The sequence below is a fragment of the Protopterus annectens genome, chromosome 10.part0, assembly GCF_019279795.1.
Source record: "Protopterus annectens isolate FY-2018-M chromosome 10.part0, PAN1.0, whole genome shotgun sequence".
NCBI lineage: Eukaryota > Metazoa > Chordata > Ceratodontiformes > Protopteridae > Protopterus > Protopterus annectens.
This window is the reverse complement of record NC_056744.1, coordinates 1,416,988,952-1,417,012,351: the sequence shown is the minus strand read 5'-3', so window position 1 is coordinate 1,417,012,351 and position 23,400 is coordinate 1,416,988,952. Positions and strand designations below refer to the sequence as shown.

The 23,400-nt window shown below is 43.3% G+C and overlaps 1 protein-coding gene across 1 annotated transcript in view; it reads left to right on the top strand.

Moving 5' to 3' along the window:
* The window catches only part of LOC122814292 (SSX family member 2 interacting protein), a 1,175,977-nt gene that overhangs the window by 61,719 nt on the left and 1,090,858 nt on the right, over positions 1-23,400 (top strand). The window lies entirely within an intron of this gene.

Here is a 23,400-nt window from a genome sequence, read left to right as displayed (position 1 = left end):
TATGGCTTCCTTAGCTTCCTCCAGACTTTGCAAAAAAAAAAGCGTTTATTAAAGGTACCTTTCTTTTAAGACCCCCCGATTAAGGATCCTACCCCTCCGTGGGATCTTGTGTTAGTTTTACAGGCTTTGGTTGCTCTGCCCTTTGAGCCTGCTGCTTCTGTGGACCTGAAATTGTTATCATGGAAGACTGCCTTTTTAGAGGCTAATGTTAAGTTGTCTATCTCGCCTTCATTCTTGCTGGATGGGTTCGGAGCCGACTTCGGCTCTGACTCTGCCACTCTAAAAGCTCGAGAGTTGGTTCCACCGGCTCGAGGCTCCCCTTATATCCCACAATGCTAGGCGAGAGTTACCTCAGATCTCGTTTGCCGCTACAGCGATCGAGGTGTTGGTTTTCTACCGGTTCTTGGTAAGTGACTTTCTTGTAAAGTTAGTGTATTAAACCCCTTTAAATTTAAATTTTATACTTATTTCCCTTAGTTTAGAGGAATTCTTGCCCCTTTTTCTTAAAATTCCTGTTTTTTTTCCCCACAAGAACTTTAAGTTCTTCCCTCGGGCCTTCAGGCCTTCTTCCTTCCCTAGTGGGTGTGTGTGTTATTTCTTAATTTAAAACTTAGTCAGTTGTTTTATTTTAAGCTAAAACTAGACAGGGTGTAATCAGTGTGTTTTTGACTGTGTGTGTGATTGCACTTTTGGGATGTCTAAAGAATCAAAGGTCTCAGGCTTCAAGAAGTGTGATGTGTGCTGTCAGAAAATGTCTCTGACAGACGGTCACACTTCTTGTGTCTACTGCCTGGGGCCTTTGCACCTGCAGGACTCCTGTGCTGTTTGCCATGGCTTACAGTCCCAGGGTCCTGCAGGAAAGAAAAAATAAATTAATTTTGAGAGGTTTACTCAAGCCTGAGGATTCCCTTACTATCTCTTCAGGGAAGCCCTCCAAGGCTTCTAGGTCTTCGGCTCCAGCAACTGAGCCGAGACCTAAGGCTTCTAAACCTCCGACTACATCAGCTCCGGCTGGAGCCGATGAGTCTCAGTCCACAGTTTCTGTGGTTCCCTCGGCTCCGGCTGGAGCCGAGGTAATAGAGATTCCCATGTCGGCTCCGACCATATCTTCGGAGCCGACATCGAGGAAGAGGTCCAGGTCACCATCCCTTGGCTCCGTTCATTCGGCTCCAGGATCTCCCCTGCTGTCTGAACGGAGCCATAAATCTCATTCCTCTAGGTCATCGAGGCTGTCGGATCATGACCTTCAGAGGGTAGTGAGTCGACTTCTTAAGTCCGAGGCACTGGCCCAGATGCTGCAGAGCCCGACTCATCAGTTTATGCCTGCCCCTGTCCATCAATATATTCCTCTTCCGACTCCGTTGAGCTCGGAGCCGGGTCGTGTCGGAACCGAGACTGTGGTAGCGTCGGAGCCGATACAATTGTCTTCTGCTCCATCGTCGGCTCCGATTTCTTCCTTAGAAGAATCTCGGCGCCGGACTTCCATCGTCGGCTCCGAGGGGGTGAGTGGCATTGGACCCTTGTCCGACCCCGCTCTTCCTCTCGGAGCTTCGGCGCTGGTGAGTTCGGCTCCGACATCGGCCTCGGAGCCATCACTGTCGGTGCCGAGGGAGGTTTTCAGCTTCTCTGAGCGGGGACCTCTGGCTTTGCCTGACAGGGGTGCGTTCGAGGTCATGCGGAGTGTGTTAGAGCCTGGCTCTACTCCACAGTCGGCGCCGTCCGCCCCTCCCTCTATGGTGCCTCAGGTCTAGTCGACTCACTCCCTCATCCCGGACCGCAGAGAGCCAGCTCCTCAGGAACCCCCTGTGGGGATTTCATCCTCTTCCGAGGCCTCTCCTGATTTCGCAGAAGAGCCCCTCGGAAGAGGAAGTGTAAGAGGAAACACATTGACTCACCTGAGTCCATCACATCTGACACAGATTTAGATGATTCCGAGGGTTCCCCCCGTTCCCCTTCTGAAGATGTCTCTTTTGCAGACATTCTAGAGATCCTGAAACAGAGGGGAAATTGGCCAGCCCTTAACCCTTCGGAGGATGAATCTGTATATCTTGAGGCGTTTGGCTCTCGCCCTTCCACCTCCTGGGTGTCCCCTTTGACCCCTCATGCAGGTGGTTGCTAAAAGCCATGGGCGGCTCCTGATTCAGTGGACCCCACTCCCAGGAGACCCTCCAAATTCATAACGGCACCAGCAGACAAGCAGTTCTTGACAAAAGGAGTTTCTGTGGATGCTATGGTGGTAGCTGCTGCCACTAAGAAGGAACTAGCTGATCCTTCAGTACCTGTCCATCCACCTAACAAGGAATCTAGGTCCATGGACAGGTGCGGAAGCGGATGTTTTCGTCAGCGACATTTACTATCGTTAAGCTGTACTACCTGTGCCATTTCACTCGTCTTCAAAGGGACTTGATTAAAGCGAGTGACATGTTGAAGGATCCTACAGCTGCGGGTTTTCAAGATAAAATGAACACTCAGCTGGCTACCCTTAACTCCATAGCCAACTCCTCCATGCGCCTCCTTTCTTATGCGGCTGATGGGCGAGTAGGCCGCAGGGACAGGTGTGGCCTTACGTAGGCATGCCTGGATGCGGCTATGCAATTTTGGACCCTTCAAGGCGTCTTTCACTAACTCCCGTTTGATGGATCATCTCTCTTTGGTCCTCAAGTGAAAGAAACCTTGACTAGGTGCGAGACTGATGGCAAGACTCTTTCTGCCGTCGGAGTCCGTTTTTCTACTCCTAGGCCTTACCCCAAAGGCCAGAAAAGTGGGAAAATGTGGTTCCGTAAACAAAATCAAGGGACTTCGCCTGACGCACAAAGTCGTTACCCCGCCAGAGGCAGAGGCGGGAATAACAATGGTAGACGTCACCCTCGAGGCAGGGGGGGTCCGAAGAACCAGGGCAATCGAGAAGCCTTCTCTGATAAGCCCTTTCAGCATCCCTGAGGTGTTGCCCGGCTGCCCACCTTCGGAGGCAGTCGGGGGAAGGTTGTCACTGTACCCAAAAGCCTGGCTATCCCTGACTCAAGACAAATGGGTACAGTCCGTCATTTCCGAAGGCTATTCTATCGCCTTTCTTCGCATTCCGAAACAATCAAAAAAATCCCTTCCAGATGTTCCACCCGCGCAAAGGGATCTAGCGGTTTTGGAAATTTCAAAACTGCTTGCAAAGAGCAATTCAGCCAGTTCCAGCAGACCAGCAAGGATCCGGAATCTACTCAAGGTTCTTTTTAGTTCCAAAGAAAACAGGGGACTGGAGACCAATTTTAGATCTCAGTATCTTGAACAGATCAGTCAAGAAAACAAGATTTCGGATGGTCACGCTGCAGTCCATCCTTCCCCTATTGGGAAAAGAAAAGTGGATGTGCTCTATAGACCTTCGGGATGCGTACTAGCACATAAAAATGAACAGACGCTCCAGAAGATTCCTCCGCTTCAGGCTGGGAACCAGTCATTTTCAATTCAGGGCCCTGCCCTTTGGTCTCACCACTGCCCCCCGGGTGTTTACCAAATGCATGGCAGTGGTAGCTTCTCACCTGAGACAAGGATTCCAGGTGTTTCCATATTTGGACGACTGGCTCCTCACAGCTCCCACCAAGCATTCCCTTCTGATGGCCAGGGATTACACTTTTCGCATTTGTCAAAAGTTAGGCATTTCAATAAATTGCGAAAAGTCTGTTTTGTCGCCTTGTCGTACTATTACCTTCATAGGCGCAAATCTAGACACAGTAGACATGTCTGCGAGGCTAACAGATCAGAGAATAACAGACATACACAGACTGGTCTCACTCCTTTTCAACAACAACAGAATCAAAGCCAGGTTAGTTCTGAAAGTGTTGGGAATTATGGCGGCTGCCATACCTCTGCTTCCATTAGCCAGATTCCACATGCGAATCCTTCAATGGATGCTCTTTACACAATGGTCATACCAGCAACTTCCAATGTCCCACACCATTATGATCACGCAGGCGTGCAGAAATCATCTCATGTGGTGGATGTCTTCCCCTCAGCTCTGGTTGGGAAGACCCTTTGTCCCTCCCCCTCCGGTTGCTACTCTGACAGCGGACGCCTCGCTGATCGGGTGGGGGGGGCATTATCAGGGCAGGACGGTCCAGGGCATATGGGAACCAGACGAATGCCACTTGCACATAAATGTTCTGGAGATGAGAGCAGTGCTTTTAGCGTTGCAAGCCCTTCAAGACTCTCTCCTTGGGAACGATTGCAATCCAGACAGACAATATGTCTGTAGTGTGGTACATCAACAAACAAGGCGGAACCAGGTCCTACCCTGTGTCGAGAAGCACTCAGATTGTGGGAATGGGCGATTTCTTCTCAGCGTTTTCTGATAGCAATGCACATCCCCGGGAAGTCCAATCAAATAGCGGACAAATTGAGCAGAGCTATCCTCATGCCTCACGAGTGGTCTCTGAAAGACTCTGTTGTGAGAGATTTTTCTCAAGTGGGGTCAGCCTTGCTGCGATCTTTTTGCTACTCCCCAAAACAGCAAGTGCAGACATTATTTCACCCTATTCCCTTTACCAGGCCAACCCAGCAGAGACGCTCTAGTCCAAGTTTGTCCCCGGGGACTTCTGTATGCATTTCCTCCCTTCCCACTAATCTCTCAAGTGATACAGAAAGCTATCGCTCAGAAGGCCTCGTTGATCCTCATTGCTCCTTACTGGCCTCGACAGGTGTGGTTCCCCTTTCTACATCAATTTCTACTGGAGCGACCTTGGCATCTGGATCTAGTTCCAGACCTTTTGATCTATCAATTGGGTCAGTTACATCGCTCCCTCCCCTCTCTGAACCTCACTGCTTGGTTCCTCCAGTTCCAACCTTAGCCAGGCTTCCTCAATTTTCTCACTCTGTTCGAGATATTTTGATAGCTTCCCATAAATCTTCCACTAGGAAGATTTATTTGAGTAAGTGGAAACGTTTCGCATATTGGGCTCAAGGAAGGGACATTGATCCTTTCACTGCTTCCATCCAAATAGTCCTTGATTTTCTAGCTGAACTCTTCCATGCAGATGTTCTTCATACCACATTGCTGCAGTCCTAACACTTGGGTAGTCCGCTGTCCCAGTCGGCCCGAATACCAAAGTATATGGCTGACGTCGGTCAAGGCGCATTAGTCTGACGTCAGGGTACAAATGCGCATGACCGACGTCATATCCTCAGTCTTTTTTGCCGCATGGTCCGATGCAGAAGCAGTTTTGCAAGTGCAGGTTGGCGTTCTGAGATTTTCCGAAGTCGGAGTTTCAGACCGAATCCAAATTGGCTAAGTACCCCGTTGGGGATTATTTTGTTTTTTTCTTGCCTCAGTATTTTACCGGATGTCAGAAAAAGTGAGTAACTGTATTTCTTGTGGGAAACAGATACCTCATAGGGATTACCATACCTTGTGTATACCTTGCCTAGGGCCTGAGCACGACGTTGTTGGCTGTCGCTCTTGTGCTAGATTTAACAAACGCACTATTAAGAGAAGATTAGATTGTGCCAGGTTAGTTTTTGGGAAGCGGTGTAATTATAAAATGCCGTCGGATGCTCCGACGCCCGCTTCGTCAAAAAAGTGCAAGGACAAAACAGCAAAGCCTAGGCTGGAAGAACCGTCCGTCCCGGACGTCGGTTCTTTAGAGGGCTCGGTGGAGCCAGGGGTTCAGCCAGAAATTTCTTTGGAATCCCGAGGAGAGACTTTATTACTGCAAGATGTGACCTCTCAGGAGGTAGGCCAGGCGGAAGGGGCTTCTCAGGTAGCTGTTCTTCCCTCCCTTCCTAAGGTGGTTAGGCCCTGCCCTGCTGTTTCCAAGGCTTCTCCCAGGGGCAGGCCAGGTTTTGTTTCAGGAGTTACCCCTAGTTCTTCAGGGTCTGTACCTAAGAAGCATATGCTTAAGATGGCAGAAGATTTGATTACAATGATTAGAGGTTCTATGCCCCCTCCTGATAAGAGGCCTAGGGTGGAACCTGAGCTTGGGAGTTTTGAGCAGTGTTCGGATGCTTCTGAGTCTTCGGCTGAAGACTTGCAGGAGTATTCCCCTTACTCTGATTCTGATGTAGATGATTCTACTCCTTCTGCTTCTCCTCCTGAGGATTTTTCATTTTCAGAGACTCTTCATTCCATGAGGGAGCATTTTAAATGGGAAGGTCAGGATTTCTCTGATTCCAGGAAAAGGCTTAGGGAATTTTTGTTTCTACCCCAGCATAGGCCTTTAGCTATACCTCCTGTTCTAGATGTGGTAGAGGATGTTTTTGCAGAGGCTTTTCTGAACCCTGACTCTTTGCCTCCTGCTCCAGTTAAACCGGATAGATATTATAGGGTGCCCGAAGCTCATAAGTATCTTTTTAAGAGTCCTAGGGCAGACCCAGAAACTGTTTCACAGGGGCCTAAAGGTGTTAGGGCTTCTGTTGTTAAAAATCCTGTTCCTCCAGATAAAGAGGCTAGGGCTTTGGATAGATGGGGAAAGAAAGTGTATACTTCTTCCACTTTGGCCATGAGAGCTTTGAATTGCCAGTTTCACATGTTGAAATACCAAAATTATCTCCTTTCACAATTAAAGTCTAAGGTAGATGCTTTGGCGGAAGGTATTGAGTGTAAAGAGTTGCAGGATTTAGTTCATGTTTCTGAACAGGTGGGTAAGCATTCTTTGCAATGTGGTTTTGATGCTGTGCAGGCCTCTTGAGGGTGGCTGCCACTGGTTCGGTTCTTCGCAGGCACGCCTGGTTGAGGGATCAGAATTTAGCTGAGCATGTGAAAACAAGGATTTTAGATGCTCCTTTACAATCTGATGTGTTGTTTGGTTCGCCTGTGGAAGCAGTTCTAAAGAAAATGGAAGACAAGGCTAAGTCTATGCAGACTGTTAAAGATTTTTTGCAGGTTCAGCCTCCGAAGTTTAGTAGAAATTGGCCTACCAAGGGGTGGACATATCCTGCTTATGATTCCCAGTCTAGGGGTAGGTCTAGACGTGGTAGAGGCAGAGCTCAAGGTTCTTTTAGGCCTAGAACAGGGAGTTCACCTGCTCAGTCTTCTGGTGAGGGCAGGGGTCAGTCCTTTCATAAACAGACACAATGACCTGCCTTTTCAGTTGCCAGAATCTTCTCGGCTGGCAGCACCTTTGGGAGGAAGGTTGGCACTTTTCAAAGAAAACTGGAGTTTAATTACCCAAGACAGATGGGTATTGGATATCATTCACCACGGTTACAGGTTTTATTTCCATACCTTGCCTCCTTTCAAAGGCATGCCAGACATTCCTCCTCGACAAAGGAAAGAGGCTCACAAGCAAATTTCTCTGTTGCTCCAAATAGGGGCCATTCAGCCGGTTCCTGTGCCAGAAAGGGGCCTAGGATTTTATTCTCGCCTGTTCCTAGTACCAAAAAAGGGGAACACGTGGAGACCAATTTTGGATCTGTCTATCCTCAACACTTATCTGGACATTCCCAAGTTCAAAATGTTGACGTTACAACAGCTTTTACCTCTGCTGGGCAAAGATCACTGGATGGTAACTTTGGATCTCAAGGAAGCTTACCTTCATGTTCCTATCAGACTAATTTGCAGGAAGTGTCTGCGTTTTCGAGCTGGGAATTCTCATTATCAGTTCTCTGCATTGCCCTTTGGCTTATCTACTGCGCCCAGAGTATTCACAAAGGTTCTGGCTCCAGTGATAGCTTTCTTCAGGCTAAAAGGAATACAAATCTATCCTTATCTGGACGATTGCCTGATTCTGGCTCAAGGAAGGGACGTGCTTCAGCATTTGGAATATGTGATAGCAGTGCTAGGATGCCTAGGGTATTCTGTGAATGAAATAAAGTCCAGTCTAGTACCCTCTCAAGACATGTGCTTTCTGGGTGTGAGACTGAATACAGCAACCCAGATGGCCTTTTTAACCCCGGACAAACAAAAGAATCGTTCTCTTTACTTCCATCAACTATCTCATCAGTCCGGGCTGACTGCAAGGACAGTCCTTCAAGCCTTAGGGTTCATGGCATCTTGTATTCTGGTACTTCCCAATGCCAAACTGCATATGAGGAAGCTACAATGGTATCTCAAAAATGTATGGACACAGCACTGCCAGGATTTGGACACTGTCATTCAAATAATACCTTGCATTCAAAAGGAATTTTTGTGGTGGGCTCAGGAATGTCACCTAAACAAGGGACTCTCTGTGACCCGGCCAGAGGCGAGTCAGATTCTAACGACAGATGCCTCAGACACAGCTTGGGAGCTCATCTGAATGGAAATTGGATACAAGACAAGTGGCCTGCCAGACTGCAGCATCTACATATCAACATGAAGGAGATGTTAGCAGTCCAGTTTGCATTACTGGCTTTCAAGGATTTACTTCTTCCAGGGCAGGTGTTGATTCTAACAGACAACACAACTGTCATGTGGTACATCAACAAACAAGGGGAACACATTCTTATCCTCTATGCAGGCAAGCAATGATTTTGTGGGAGACTGCGTTAAGCTTGCAGCTGAATCTTCAAGCAAGGTTTCTGCCAGGAGCACAGAACTCCTTAGCAGATGTGTTAAGCAGGCAAATCATGGATCCCCACAGTGGAAACTGGATCTTCATGTATTTCAGACATTGACAGTGTCATGGGGAACTCCAGACATAGATCTGTTCGCTTCTCCACTAAACCACCAGCTGCCAAAGTTTTGCGAAAAGGTTTCATCACACAGCCTGGAAAGTGGATGCTCTTTCTTTCAGTTGGAAAAATCTTCATGTGTATGCCTTTCCACCTCTGCCTCTCCTCCCAAAGGTACTTCTAAAGGTCAGACAAGACAAGCCAAGGATGATTTTAATAGCTCCGGATTGGCCTCGACAGCACTGGTACCCATTGCTGAGGAGTCTGGTAAGGAAGCCTCCATGGCCCTTACCTTTGATTCCACACCTATTGTCTCAGAAGGACGGGCATCTGCTCAATGTCAAGCTTCACTCTCTTCATCTAACAGCTTGGCATATTCTGTTTTGAACCATAGCAGGTCTCAGCTTCCTCAACAAGTTTTGAATGTGATTATGGAAGCCAGAAGACCTAGTACAAGGAAAGTGTACGCAGGAAAATGGAAGAGATTTTTATTTTGGTGTGCAGCAAAGGATTTGGATGTTTCTGAGCCGAATTTGAGTGTGGCTCTTCAATATCTTACTGAGTTATTGGACAAAGGTTTGTCTTTCTCTTCCATTAAGATTCATGCTGCAGCAATTTCAGCTCACTATGATTGTGACCCACCATTGTTTTCTCATCCTTTGTTCAAGCAATTTCTTAGAGGGCAAAGAATATAAGACCCCCACGTAGAGCTCCTACTCCTGCTTGGGACCTCAATTTTGTGTTGGAGAAACTCACTCTACAACCTTTTGAGCCTGCAGCTACTGCTGAATTGAAATATTTGTCATGGAAGACTGCTTTTTGTTAGCCATTACATCTGCAAGAAGGGTGTCTGAATTGCAGGCCCTTATGGCGGTTGAGCCTTTCCTGATTTTTCATAAGGATAGGGTATCTTTACGTACTAATCCTTCCTTTATGCCTAAAGTGGTTTCTAGTGTGGCTTTAAACCAAACTATTCATTTGCCTACCTTTTATGCAGATCCCAAAATAAGGGGAAAAGATTTTGCACACTTTAGATGTACACAGGCAGTTGCGTTATTATTTAAGCAGGACTAAGGATTTTAGGCAGTCTCAGCAGTTGTTTGTTTCTTTTGCTTTGAGTTCTCAGGGCAAGCCTGTGTCAAAACAAACTATTTCTAAGTGGATTGGGTTTTGCATTGCATTTTGTTATTCCCATCATGGCAAGGAGATTCCAGCTGGGATTAGGCCTCATTCCACTAGGGCTACTGCCACTTCTACAGCATTTCTAAGGGGGTGGCAACTAAGGATATTTTGGAGGCAGCTACTTGGAGTTCAGTGCATACTTTCTCTAAGCATTACCACCTTCCTCTCTACTCTAAATCTAGGGCTGGTTTTGCCACGGCTATTTTGCAGGGCATGTTGTCAGCTCCTGCTTCCTTATGATTTGCCAGCCTCCCTTACCTCTGCTTTGGGATTCTACCCAAGTGTTAGGACTGCAGCAATGTGGTATGAAGAACATAGTACAGTTTTGTACCTACCATAAATGTAGATGTTCGAAGATCCACATTGCTGCAGTCAATCCTCCCTCCTTCCCTCTGTGTTTAGGGGTGGTTGTGTGGGTGAGGTTATACTCTTGTAAATTTGTATATATTGTATATATATTTGGTGCAGGAGTGTGTGGTGTTTTTGGTTTTAGCCTTATCTTTTTAGGGTCTTCTGACATCTGGGGCAAGAAAAGACTGAGGATATGACGTCGGTCATGCGCATTTGTACCCTGACGTCCTGACGTCAGACTAATGCGCCTTGACCGACGTCAGCCATATACTTTGGTATTCGGGCCGACTGGGACAGCGGACTACCCAAGTGTTAGGACTGCAGCAATGTGGATCTTCGAACATCTACATTTATGGTAGGTACAAAACTGTACTGTTCATCTCCTTCTACTCTTAAAGTTCAATTGGCAGCTATCTCTAACTTTCATGTGGGTATTTCTGAGTCTGCCTTAATGTCCCACAAGCTTTGCAAAGCCTTTTTGAAAGGAGTTTTTCTTCTCAGACCTCCTATAAGAAATCCTCCTTCTCCTTGGGACCTAAATTTAGTTCTTACTTCTTTGATTCTACCCCCTTTCGAACCTGCAGCCTCCTGTTCTTTAAAATTGCTATCATGGAAGACTCTTTTTCTGGTAGCTATTACTTCAGCTAGAAGAGTCTCAGAACTTCATGCACTCAGCTGTCGACCTCCTTATCTATTGTTCCATAAGGACAGGGTATCCTTACGAACCAACCCGTCCTTTTTGCCTAAGGTAGTCTCAACGTCAAATCTAAATCAAAGCATTGACCTCCCTGTCTTTTTTCCAGAATATTCCAATAGGTCTGAACAAAAATTACACTGGCTAGATGTTCATCGTCAGTTGAGGTACTATTTGGATAGAACAAAACAATTCAGAAAATCTGACCAACTGTTTATCTCCTATGCAGAAGGCAGAAAGGGACTTTCAGTTTCAAAGGTATCATTATCTAGATGGCTTACATCTGATTACCCTTGTTTATGAGATTAGACACCAAAAGCTGCCTAATAAACCTAAGGCCCATTCTACCAGAGCTTTGGCTACTTCCTTAGCCTTCCAAGACAGACTGCCTATTGACACCATTTGTGCAGCGGCTACTTGGGCTACTCCTCACACTTTCATTTCTCATTATAAGTTGGATTTAGCTTCTAGGCATAGAGCTAACTTTGGTTCCACTGTTCTCAGGAGTCTGTTCCGTTAGGCCACCGGGACAAGGTGCTAGGGGCCGGTCCCATCCAGCAAGAATGAAGGCGAGAGACAACTTAACATATAGAAGTTATGTTCTTACCATAACGTTCCATGTTAGTTGTCTTCTCGCCTTCTTCTTGCGTCCCACCCTCCTTCCCCCTGGCCTGGACAGACCTAGAGGAGTTGTGATTGTGACCTCTCTTTCTACCACCTCTTTTTTAGGCATATGCTGCTTGCATATCTCCTGAATCAGGATGTAGGTCACCCTTCTTTCTCCCTGTTGTTAGAGGTGGACTCTGTTTAGAGTTATTCTGTTACTATTATAAGCTGGGGTTAGCTTACAAACGAGATCTGAGGTAACTCTCGCCTAGCATTGTGGGATATAAGGGGAGCCTCGAGCCGGTGGAACCAACTCTCGAGCTTTTAGAGTGGCAGTGGAGCCGAGGTCGGCTCCGAACCCATCCAGCAAGAAGAAGGCGAGAAGAAGACAACTAACATGGAACGTTATGGTAAGAACATAACTTCTATTTACCTCAGCTAGGAGGGTATTGGCACTTCAAGCATTATCTGTAAAACCTCCATATATGATCTTTCATAAAGAAAGTGTTTCCCTTCGTGCTAATCCTTACTTTCTACCTAAAGTGGCTACGGAGACAAATATCAATCAACTTACCTGTTTTTTTTTTTTCCAAATTTTCAGAACAGGGGTGAATATAAATTGCATTTGTTAGACGTGCATAGACAATTGCGCTTCTACTTGCACAGAACTAAAGCCCCCACTGCAAGTCTGACCAGTTGTTTGTGTCCTTTGCTACACCCTTTATGGGCAAACCAGTTTCTAAGGTGACTATTGCCAGATAGATTTCCCTATGCATCCTTCAGGTTTACAAACATAAAAACATGTCTCTTCTGGGTAGGATAAATGCCTATTTTACCAGGTCTATGGCTACGTCAGCTAGTGGCTTTGGACAATATTTGTTTGGTGGCTACTTGGTCCTCATCTCATACTTTTATTTCTCATTATAAATTGGACATGGTTTCCAGAGGGAGACCATCCTTTGGCTCTGCGGTGCTCCGAAATGACCTTCCATGAGGGCCACCCAGAGTTTTTTTGCTGGTAGCTGGGAACTGTCCCGCAGGTTGTTGATCAAATGAAGTTAACTACTTCAGATAAACACGTTATGTACTCACCATAACATTCCATCTGCGTAGATAGACATAATTTGTCATCAGCTGTCCCTCCTTCCTTCCCCTGACCTTCTCTTGGCACTTTCTGTCTTGGCAGACATGAGAGGGTGCCTTGCGGCTCTCCCTTTTTACCATGTTTGTGAAGGTTTTTAGGGTCGGGTTCATGTTTGGGGTATAGCAAACTCGATCGGAGGGAAGAAAGGAGATGGAGGGGTATTATGGGTTAGGGGAGGAGCTTGGATCTCGGATCAGATGCTGGTGAAACTGATGTCTCTGGTCTGATCCGGATCAGACATCTCGTTTGTTGATGACAAATGAAGTCTAATTACTCAGATGGAAAGTTATTGTGAGTACATAACTTCTTTTTTCCCAAAAATAGAAAAACATCAAATTGAGCTTTTGGAAGCCCCCGTTGTATCAGAAGAGATTACGGACACAGTTAAAAGCTTACACAAAAACAAAGTCCTGGTCCTGACGGCTTTACTTCAAACTTCTACAAAACATTTGTCCCCAAATTTATTCCTGTCCTTCTTAAAGTCTACAATCATATTAGCAAATTTGGTTTCAAGGACTTGTACCTGAACACTCCACGACTGTCTTTATACATAAGCCCAACACTGATAAAACCATTCCAACAAACTCCAGACCAATATCTCTTATAAATGTAGATATAAAAATTCTTTCCACAATACTAGCGAATAGACTTAAAGTATTACCTGCAATTACATCTCAGAACAAGCAGCTTTTATGAAGGTGAGACAGACTTGAGATACCTTCACGTTGGATGCAGCCAAGCAGCTTTTGGCTCCCCAGATGTCTTCTAGCACTTGATGCCACTGAGGCATTTGACAGAGTTAACTTGGACTTATTTTTAACCCAGCCACTGGGGATGCACAAGCCAGTGCATTTCTTTGTGCCGGTCCCAAGCCCAGATAAATGGGGAGAGTTGCGTCAGGAAGGGCATTCAGCGTAAAATTTTGCCCAATCATGCATGTGGACAAAAGTACAGATATATGTACTGGATCGGTCGAGGCCCTGGTTAACAATGACCGCCACCAGTACTGTTGGCCAACAGGGTGCTGGTGGAAATTGGACTACTGTTGACCGAAGGAGGAGAAGAGGGGCAAGGCATGCCCTAAGGCAGGTAAAGGCTAGGACTGTGGTAGTGAGGGTCGGAACTTTGAATGTTGGCAGTATGACTGGTATAGGGAAGAGGGCTAGCTGATATGGACAGAAGGAAGGTTGATATATTGTGTGTGCAAGAGACCAGATGGTAGGGGAGCAAGGCTAGGTGTATCGGAGGCAGGTTCAATTCGTTTTATCATGGTGTGGATGGGAGGAGAAATGCCGTAGGGGTTATCCTGAAGGTACAGTATGCGAAGAGTGTTTTGGAGGTGAAAAGAGTGTCGGATAGAGTGATGTTTATGAAGCTGGAAATTGATGGCGTAATGATGAATGTTGTTAGTGCATATGCTCCACAAGTTGAGTGTGCGATGGATGAGAAAGAAAAATTTTGGAGTGAGTTGGATGAAGTGGTGATTGTATCCAAGGGTGAGAGAGTGCTGATTGGAGCAGATTTCAATGGGCATGTTGAAGGGAACAGAGGGGATGAGGAAGGGATGGGTAGGTATGGTGTTAAGCAAAGGAATGCAGAAGGTCAGATGGTAGTGGATTTTGTGAAAAGGATGCTCATGGCTGTGGTGAATATGTATTTTAACAAGGGGGAGGAGCATAGGGTGACATACAAGAGTGGAGGAAGATGCACACAGGTGGATTATATCTTATGTATAAGGGCCAGTCTGAAGGAGATTGGAGGCTAAAGTGGTCGCGGGGGAAAGTGTAGTTAGGCAGTTGTGGGATGACATTGGTGATCAAGAAGAGGAGGAGGAGTGTGAGGGCAGCACCAAGGATCAAATGGTGGAAATCGAAAAAGGGTAATTGTGAGGTGGAGTTCAGGGAAGAGTTAAGACAGGCACTATGTGGGTGGAGTTCAGGGAAGAGTTAAGACAGGCACTATGTGGCAGTGAAGAGTTACCGAATAGCTGGGTAACTACAGCAGAGCTGGTAAGGGAGACAGCTAGAAAGGTGCTTGGTGTGACATCTGGATAGGGGAAGGAGGACAAGGAGACCTGGTGGTGGAATGAGGAAGTACAGGAGAGTATACAGAGAAAGAGGTTGGCGAAGAAGTGGGATTGTCAGAGAGATGAAGAAAGTAGACAGGAGTATAAGGAGGTGAGGTGCATGGCAAAGGGAAAGGTGGCGAAGGCTAAGGGTAAGGCATACGAAGAGTTGTATGAAAGGTTGGACACTAAGGAGGGAGAAAAGGACCTGTACCGATTGGCTAGACAGAGGGACCGAGCTAGTAAAGATGTGCAGCAGGTAAGGGTGATAAAGGATAATGAGGGAAACATACTCACAAGCGAGGAGAGTGTGTTGAGCAGATGGAAAGAGTACTTTGAGGGGCTGATGAATAAAGAGAATGAGAGGGAGAGAAGGTTGGATGATGTACGGATAGTGAATCATGAAGTGCAGTGGATTAGCAAGAAGGAAGTAAGGATAGCTATGAAGAGGATGAAGAATGGAAAGGCTGTTGGTCCAGATGACATACCTGTGGAAGCATGGAGGTGTTTAGGTGAAATGGCAGTGGAGTTTTTAACTAGATTGTTTAATGCAATCTTGGAAGGTGAGAGAGGATGCCTGAGGAATGGAGAAAGTGTTTTGGTACCGATTTGTAAGAATAAGGGTGATGTGCAGAGCTGTAGTAACTACAGAGGGATTAAATTAATCAGTCACAGCATGAAGTTCCGGGAAAGAGTAGTGGAAGCTAGGTTAAGAAGGGAGGTGATAATTAGTGATCAGCAGTATGGTTTCATGCCAGGAAAGAGCACTACAGATGAGATGTTTGCTCTGAGAGTGTTGATGGAGAAGTACAGAGAAGGTGAGAAGGAGTTGCATTGTGTCTTTGTGGACTTAAAGCATATGACAGGGTGCCTAGAGAACAGTTGTGGTATTGTATGAGGAAGTCGGGAGTGTCTGAAGTATGTAAGAGTATGTACGAGGGTAGTGTGACAGCGGTGAGGTCTGCATTGGGAGTGACGGGTGCATTTAAGGTGGAGTTGGGATTACATCAAGGATCAGCTCTAAGCTCCTTCTTATTTGCAATGGTGATGGACACGTTGACAGACGAGATCAGACAGGAGTCCCCGTGGACTATAATGTTTGCAGATGATATTGTGATCTGTAGTGAAAGTAGGGGACAGGTGGAGGAGACCCTGGAGAGGTGGAGATATGCTCTAGAGAGAAGAGGAATGAAGGTCAGCAGGACTAAGAAAGAATATATGTATGTGAATGAGAGGGAGAATAGAGGAATGGTGAGGATGCAGGGAGTAGAGGTGGCGAAGGTGGATGAGTTTAAATACTTGGGATCAACAGTTCAAAGTAATGGTGAGTGTGGAAAAGAGGTAAAGGAGAGTACAGGCAGGATGGAGTGGGTGGAGAAGAGTGTTAGGAGTGATTTGTGACAGATGACTACCAGTAAGAGTGAAAGGGAAGGTCTACAAGAGGGTAGTGAGACCAGCTATGTTATATGTGTTGGAGACTGCAGCATTGACAAGAAGGCAGGAGTCGCAGCTGGACGTGGCAGAGTTAAAGATGTTAAGATTTGCACTGGGTGCAACGAGGGTGGACAGGAGTAGGAATAAGTATATTAGAGGGTCAGATCAGGTTAGAAGGTTTGGAGACAAAGCAACGAGAGGCAAGATTACGTTGGTTTGGACATGTGCTGACGAGGGATGCAGTGTGTGTGTGTGTGTGTGTGTGTGTGTGTGTGTGTGTGTGTAGTCTTTCGGCTTTTCCCGGTTAGGGGTTGCCACAGTGGAACTCCACTAATGATTGGCAGTATGTTGGGGAAAAAGATGCTAAGGATGAAGCTGCCAGGTAACAGGAAAAGAGGAAGTCCTAAGATGAGGTTTATGGATGTGGTGAGAGAGGACACGCAGGTGGTTGGTGTGACGGAGCAAGATGCAGAGGACAGGAAGAAATCGAAACGGATGATCCGATGTGGCGACCTCTAACAGGAGCATACGAAAGAAGAAGAACTTGGACTTATTTTTGACCTTACAGCATTTCAACATTCCAAACAAAGTCATAAAAATAATTAAAATACTTTATAACTCTTTCACCACACTGTTTATAAATAAATCTTGCTCTAGCAGAATAAAATAAATTAATGGTACAAGACAAGTCTGCCCCCTTTCAGCATATCTCTTTAACATTTATGTTGAGCCAATATTTATTTATCTATCACAAAAAATCTTTCATCATATTCCCAGGATACTAAACAACAACCTGCTGTTGTCAGCCTTTGCTGATATCAACATATGCTTCCAGTTACCTAATTCTGATTTAAATAAAATTTAAAAAAATATCAAGATCTTCTCGAAAACCTCTAATTATGAAGTTAACCACTCAAAGTCTCTTATCTTTCCCATTAAAACACAACCCATCTCACTTTCCAGTTACTGCAGTTAATTCAAAATATGATTTTAAGTACTTTGGTATAAAGTTTGTTCACAATAAAAAAAAAACTCTCTTCAAAATAACATTCTAAAAAAGTTGGACAAATATCAAACATGATCTGGATAGATGGAAAAACATGAGACTTCCTGTCTTGTGCAGAGTAGCAGTAATAAAAATGGGCATTCTTCCCAAAGTCTAATACCAATTAAATGCAACCAATTCTATTATTCCTATAAACTTTTTAAAGAAAATTAATAAAACCTTAACTAAATTTATCAGGTTTCCGAAAACCCCAAGAATTGCTTTATGAAGACTTAATACTCCCAAAAAATAAAGGAGGTCTGGGTTTACTGGATTTTAAGTTATATTATGATATAATATGTGCCTATTGAATCCTTCTAATTGCCGATCATAACTCTATAAACTTAACCCACACTCCACAATGGATCAAGCTATGGCATGCTCATATCAAAACACATAACACAAATCTTGTAACCTTACCTTTCATGGATAGAGTCATACTAAAGGACACCAAAATACATATTCTAATCAAACATAAAATCAAAACATTTCAAAATCTTTTCTCCTGTTTACATCTTGAGAATACGCTTGTCCTTCTACAGCCTGTCCCTCTAAACCCAAACCTGAAGATAGGCAATAAAATGTTAAACTTGAACCAATTTCTCCAAATGAAGAACTATACTGTCTTGGACATCTATGACAATTCATTAAGCAATATTAAAACTAATCTAAACTTAACCAACAAATATACCATAATATTGAGACAAATTAAAGAACTGGTGTCTTCTATTAGTGACATCCCAGACGGAGTAAGAAGTAAACCATGCACAATAATTAATGAAAGTTTTAAAACTGAAAAATAAGATGCTATTGGCTTCCTACAAATTAATTTTGGCTATTAAATACCAGTCTTCACTTACATATGCTCAATGTTGGAGGGATACACTGACTACATCCTAAATCTACCTCCTAGACAACCTCCACTTATTTCTTACTTACATTATTTAAACCCTGCTCAATATCTTGCAACACTCTCCCCTACTTTCTACTTCACCTACTCACACAAATTACTCTCAACTCATATCTACTTAATACTTTGGCCCCTACACACAAAACTATTTGCACAAACATACTCCTCTTAACTACCACTAATAGCCTCTCTTACCATACCTTACTCACTCACCTTCTTTGAAAATCTTTCTCTACCTGAACAAAACCATAACTTCCAAACAGACTTTACCATCTTCTACCATCTACTCCCTTAACCACAGTAACATAATTTGTACCTCAAACTATATATTTCCAAAATATCATAGAACAACCCATGTTACTTCACTACCAAAAAGAATTTTAACAATTTCTACAAGATCCTTAAATTTCTACAATATCCTCAGCAACACCCCCTCCTAGACGGTGATATTCATCCAAACCCTGGCCCCAATACTGACTACACCAATAACATTAACAGTTTAACATTACCTATCATTTCTACATTAACTAAACCACCTAACTCCCTCCTGATAGTCCATCTTAACATTAGAAGTATTAACAATAAAATTTCCCACCTGCATGCACTCCTTGATGTGCACTCATTTGATATTCTATGTCTTACAGAGACTTGGCTGAAACCATCTACTCTAGACCAGGAAATTATCCCTCCTGGCTATAATATCCTTAGATGTGACCGTAAAACCAAAAAAGGTGGAGGTATAGCCATTCTCTATAAATCTAATCTCCAAATTTCCCCTTTTAATGTACTTCCTTCATTAGACACCAAATCTGAAATCCTAACTACCAAACTCCAAAACAGCAACTCCAAATCTATCTATCTAATCTGCATCTATCTCCCCCCCCCAGGAAATAATACCAATACTCTTGAAAACTTACTCTCTACCCAACTACCCCAGGAGACCATTGTACTGGGTGACTTTTAACATCGACTGGTCCACCTGCATTTCCCCTAAGCCTACTAACCACATAAATCTCTTTGGATTCTCATAATTAATAACCACTCCTACTAGAATCCAGAAACCTAGCAGCAAGGAAACGACTCTTGACTGCATCCTTATTAATAGCCACCCTGAAACTTATACTCCAGGAACCCTTCCCGACGACATCAGCGACCATATGCTTACCTACATTATTAGACAAAAAGTCCATATCACTACTACATATAATCTCAAAACCTCCCACTCAAAAAAATTCTTTAATCCAGACAGCTTCCTAAATGAACTGCAAGCTTGTGACCGGTCACCACTGACCCATCTTGATCTTGATGAGGCTGTGACCTACTTTAACACTAACTTTCTTCATATCCTAGATTATCATGCACCTTATCGCTCTACTACAATAAGAACCAAATCTGCCCCATAGCTCACAAAACAAAGGCAAAAGATGCTCCTCAGAAATGAAATCTGGGCTTAAATGGAGATCTACCAAATGTCCATCAGATCACCTCCACTATAAACAGTTTAGAAATGCCACCAAGAAGGCTATTCTTAGAGACAAAAAAGACTTCTACCTTCACCTTCAACAAACCAGTCAACAAACTCCACAAAAATTCTGGTCAGGGATAAACAGGTCACTCTACTACTCCTGCCCCAGCAGGTTTCAAGCATAATAATTTCAACCAGATCCCTGATGCCTTTAATAACTACTTTACAGAAGCCATTCAAACCCTAGCAAATTTTTTACCTCCTCTTACTGCTTCCCCACTAAATACCTCCAAGACTTCATCTCCTACCTTTCAAATACAACCAGTACCAACATCTGTCATCTGTAAGCTACTTCAAAAACTGAAACCGTGCACCCCTTCTGCTGAACGTCTCCCATCTGAATACCTACATAATGCCACAAAGGCCATTGACTATCCCATTTCCATCCTTATTAGCAGAACTATCTCAGAAGGCAAAATCCCTACCATATGGAAAGTATCCCACATCATCCTACTACATAAATGTGGATCTTCTATTGAGCTTTCTAACTTTCGACCTATTGCCCTACTCTCCCCATTAGCTGAGATAATGGAAAAGTGCATTCACAAACAACTACTTAACCACCTACTATAAAATAACATACTAGCAAACTGCCAACATGGCTTCAGACCATTCCATAGCACAACGACTGCCCTCTTATCCTTCACCGACTCTATAAATAAAAATCTTAACTAACTCTTTTTCCTCTGTACTATTTATTGACCTGTCAAAAGCCTTTGATATGGTTAACCATAACTTACTTCTAGACAAATTAAAGGCCCATTCTCTTGATCAACAAGCATTACAATGGTTTAGATCTTATTTGGAAAATAGGCAGCAAGCAGTACTTAACAATCTGTCTTCATTACTTCCAGTAAATATTGGAGTACCCCAAGGTTATATCTTAGGTCCCCTTCTTTTTTCCTTATTTATTAACAATCTACACATGAATATACCTCAAGCCACCTGCATTCAATATGCAGATGACTCCACCTTAATCTCTACAGCTAAGAATAGAGCCTCTCTCCAATCCCTTACCCAAATTGTTTTTCATAATGTTGAAAACTGGTTTCTGCAACACTGCCTCCTCCTAAATCCCCAAAAAAACAAAATTGCTTTTCACTCCAACTCATAAATCACCTAATCCATTCTTCTCTGTAACCTCCAACAATGCTACCAACATAACCCCAAATACTACAACCCGACTACTAGGTGTAACAATTGATAATAGTCTCAACTACAATGCCCATATTAACTCCACCATAAAGTCTGTTAACAAAAAACTTGGTACCCTCTATAGAATAAAAACCTTCCTTACCCCCCTCTGCCAAGAAAACTATTGCCCAGACACACCTCATTTCTACCCTTTTCTATGCCTCTGCTATATATACTAACCTATCCAAAAACAACCTCTCCAAACTTTCCACCTGTTATAATAGCATAGTTAGATTCATCCCATGCTCCCCCTTTAAAACTCACCACTGCCTCAACCTCAGACAACTTGAATGGCTAGAATTGCAGAACCATATACTCTGTCAACAATTACTTATCACTCAGAAGATCCTTTACCACCCCAACAACACCCCTATCCTCACTAATCTGATTACACCATATAAAAATCTAGCTACCCTATGCTCTGTTAATAAGCTCCTAGTTTCCTCAATTAAATCTAACAACAAAACTGGTGACTCACTTTTCTCAAATACAGCAGGTAAAAACTGGAATCGGCTTCCTTCAGAATTATCAACCCTTGCTTCTACTTCTCTATTTAAAAAACATCTTAAAGAACATCTTCAAACTCATTGGCTTTGTCCATGTGCTAACCCAGACTAATATCTTCTTACCCTTCCTGCTCTTACCCCTTTCCCTACTCCACTAACCTATGCCTCTAGATCTAATTAGTACTCTTTTCTTCATAGTTGAGGATAAAACATAAGGGCTTTTCTCTCTTAATTGGGTTTTACTCATACCTACTATTGTATTTAGTATAATTTTTTTAGTAGAATTTTTATAGTTGTAAGTTTATTATAATTTTTCTTTTGACAAATGCTGCCTCTGTATTGTGTTTTTACATGTCTTTTTATATATTGTTAACTTTGTCACTGTTCATGCTTGGAGCTTTTCTCCCTGGGCCTGTACTGAAAATGGACATATATCCAGTTAGACTAGCCCAGTCAACAAATGTAAAATAAATAAAAATTCTAATTCAACTGATGTTCAACTCACTCTTGCTTTAAATAACATAAATTCTCCCCCTTCAAGAAGCTTGTATACACCCAGTTAATGATTAACAATAATGCCTATTATACTCCAGAATGACTAAACAAGTTCTTCCCAAGCACCTCTGCCTTTTTTGTCCATCACATCCCACGAACCTTGTACATATTCTCTGGTACTACAAATATGCACATAACCTGTGGAACTCATTAAGGGTTAAACTTCAGAAAATGGCCTATGGGAAATCTACACTATCTTGGGAGTTTGCTGTATTGTATTTGTCCTGCTGAAATGCCCAAGTCTGACTTGAATATCCTGATTGCTCTATTTGCATATGTCAAACTGTACATCACCCAAAACTGGCTTGACAGGTCAAAACTAGAGTGAAAGGGCTTTATTAATGTTGTTGTGTCTTTCGGCTTTTCCCGGTTAGGGGTCACCACAGAGGAACTCTGGTCCGCTAATGATTGGCAGTTGATTTTTACGTGCTGAATTGCCAGCCCTAACGCACAACCTTCAACGAAGGTACGCCCATTCATGCATGTCTCCACGCAGAAGACGCTCTAGCTGAGAGTCTAACTGGTCAGCGTCTTACTGTGAGGCGACAACGCTACCACAGCACCACCACCGCAGATGGAAGGGCTTTATTAACATGGCTTCTAAATATATCATATCTCACAAACTATTTATAGGTAATAAAAGTAATCACATGAAATGTCTCTGCTTCTGAAATCTTATCCTGGAACACATTTTGAAATGAGCTACAACAAGAACACATCTGTCATCCTATCCCTGTGCTGATTCTCAAACTCTATCATGAGATTCTAACAAATAGTAGTCTCTGATTTCATTTCTGGCTGTCATTGTAATGAAGTGATCACTCACCAACTTAAGTAATTGTAGCACTATATGTAAATAGTTGTATATAGTATGTGTAAATGAATCCTGCCATGTACCACTTATTCTAAATGTATGCCTGTATTATTCCAAACATTCAATTTAATTATATAAATGAAGCATTTTCATTGGGTACTAGAACTCTGTCATCCCAAGACTAGTAGTTAAAAGGCATTATCTTGTTAATTGATAGTTCGTCATCCCAAGACTAGTAGTTAAAAGGCATTATCTTGTTAATTGATAGTTCAAGGTTAATCTGTTAATGAAGGTATGTCATGTTGTATGTTTTTGCATATTAAATGTTGAAAAATACAGTAAAATAAGTTTGAAAAAAAAAATTCGAGTGGTATAAATATTGCTTAAGAATCTCTCGAGTACAGATCCATTTTTGAGTATGTCTTAAATATGTACCTATGGTGAGTACTTCACTGCAGTGTGCTTTTCTGCAAAATGTCTTGTGGTGTGTGAGATGACAGATGTATGAATTTTCATGATTGATTTGGTGTTTTGAACATTATGGGTTCTTGCTGAAGATTAAAATTTGAACTTTTATTCAGAGGTGAAGGCATCTGAATGTATTGCTAAGCCAAATTATTATTTAGTATAAGTAAGCAGATTAAAGCATGTTTGCATTTTTATAATAAAGATATTTAAAAAAAAAATAGTTGCTTCAATGTGATTTACCAAGCTGGAGAATAAGGTGTCTTTCTATTTTCTGTCTTAAACAGAAGATGGTCAGCATTTAATCGAGTTAAATGAAGAAATTCAGAATCCTGT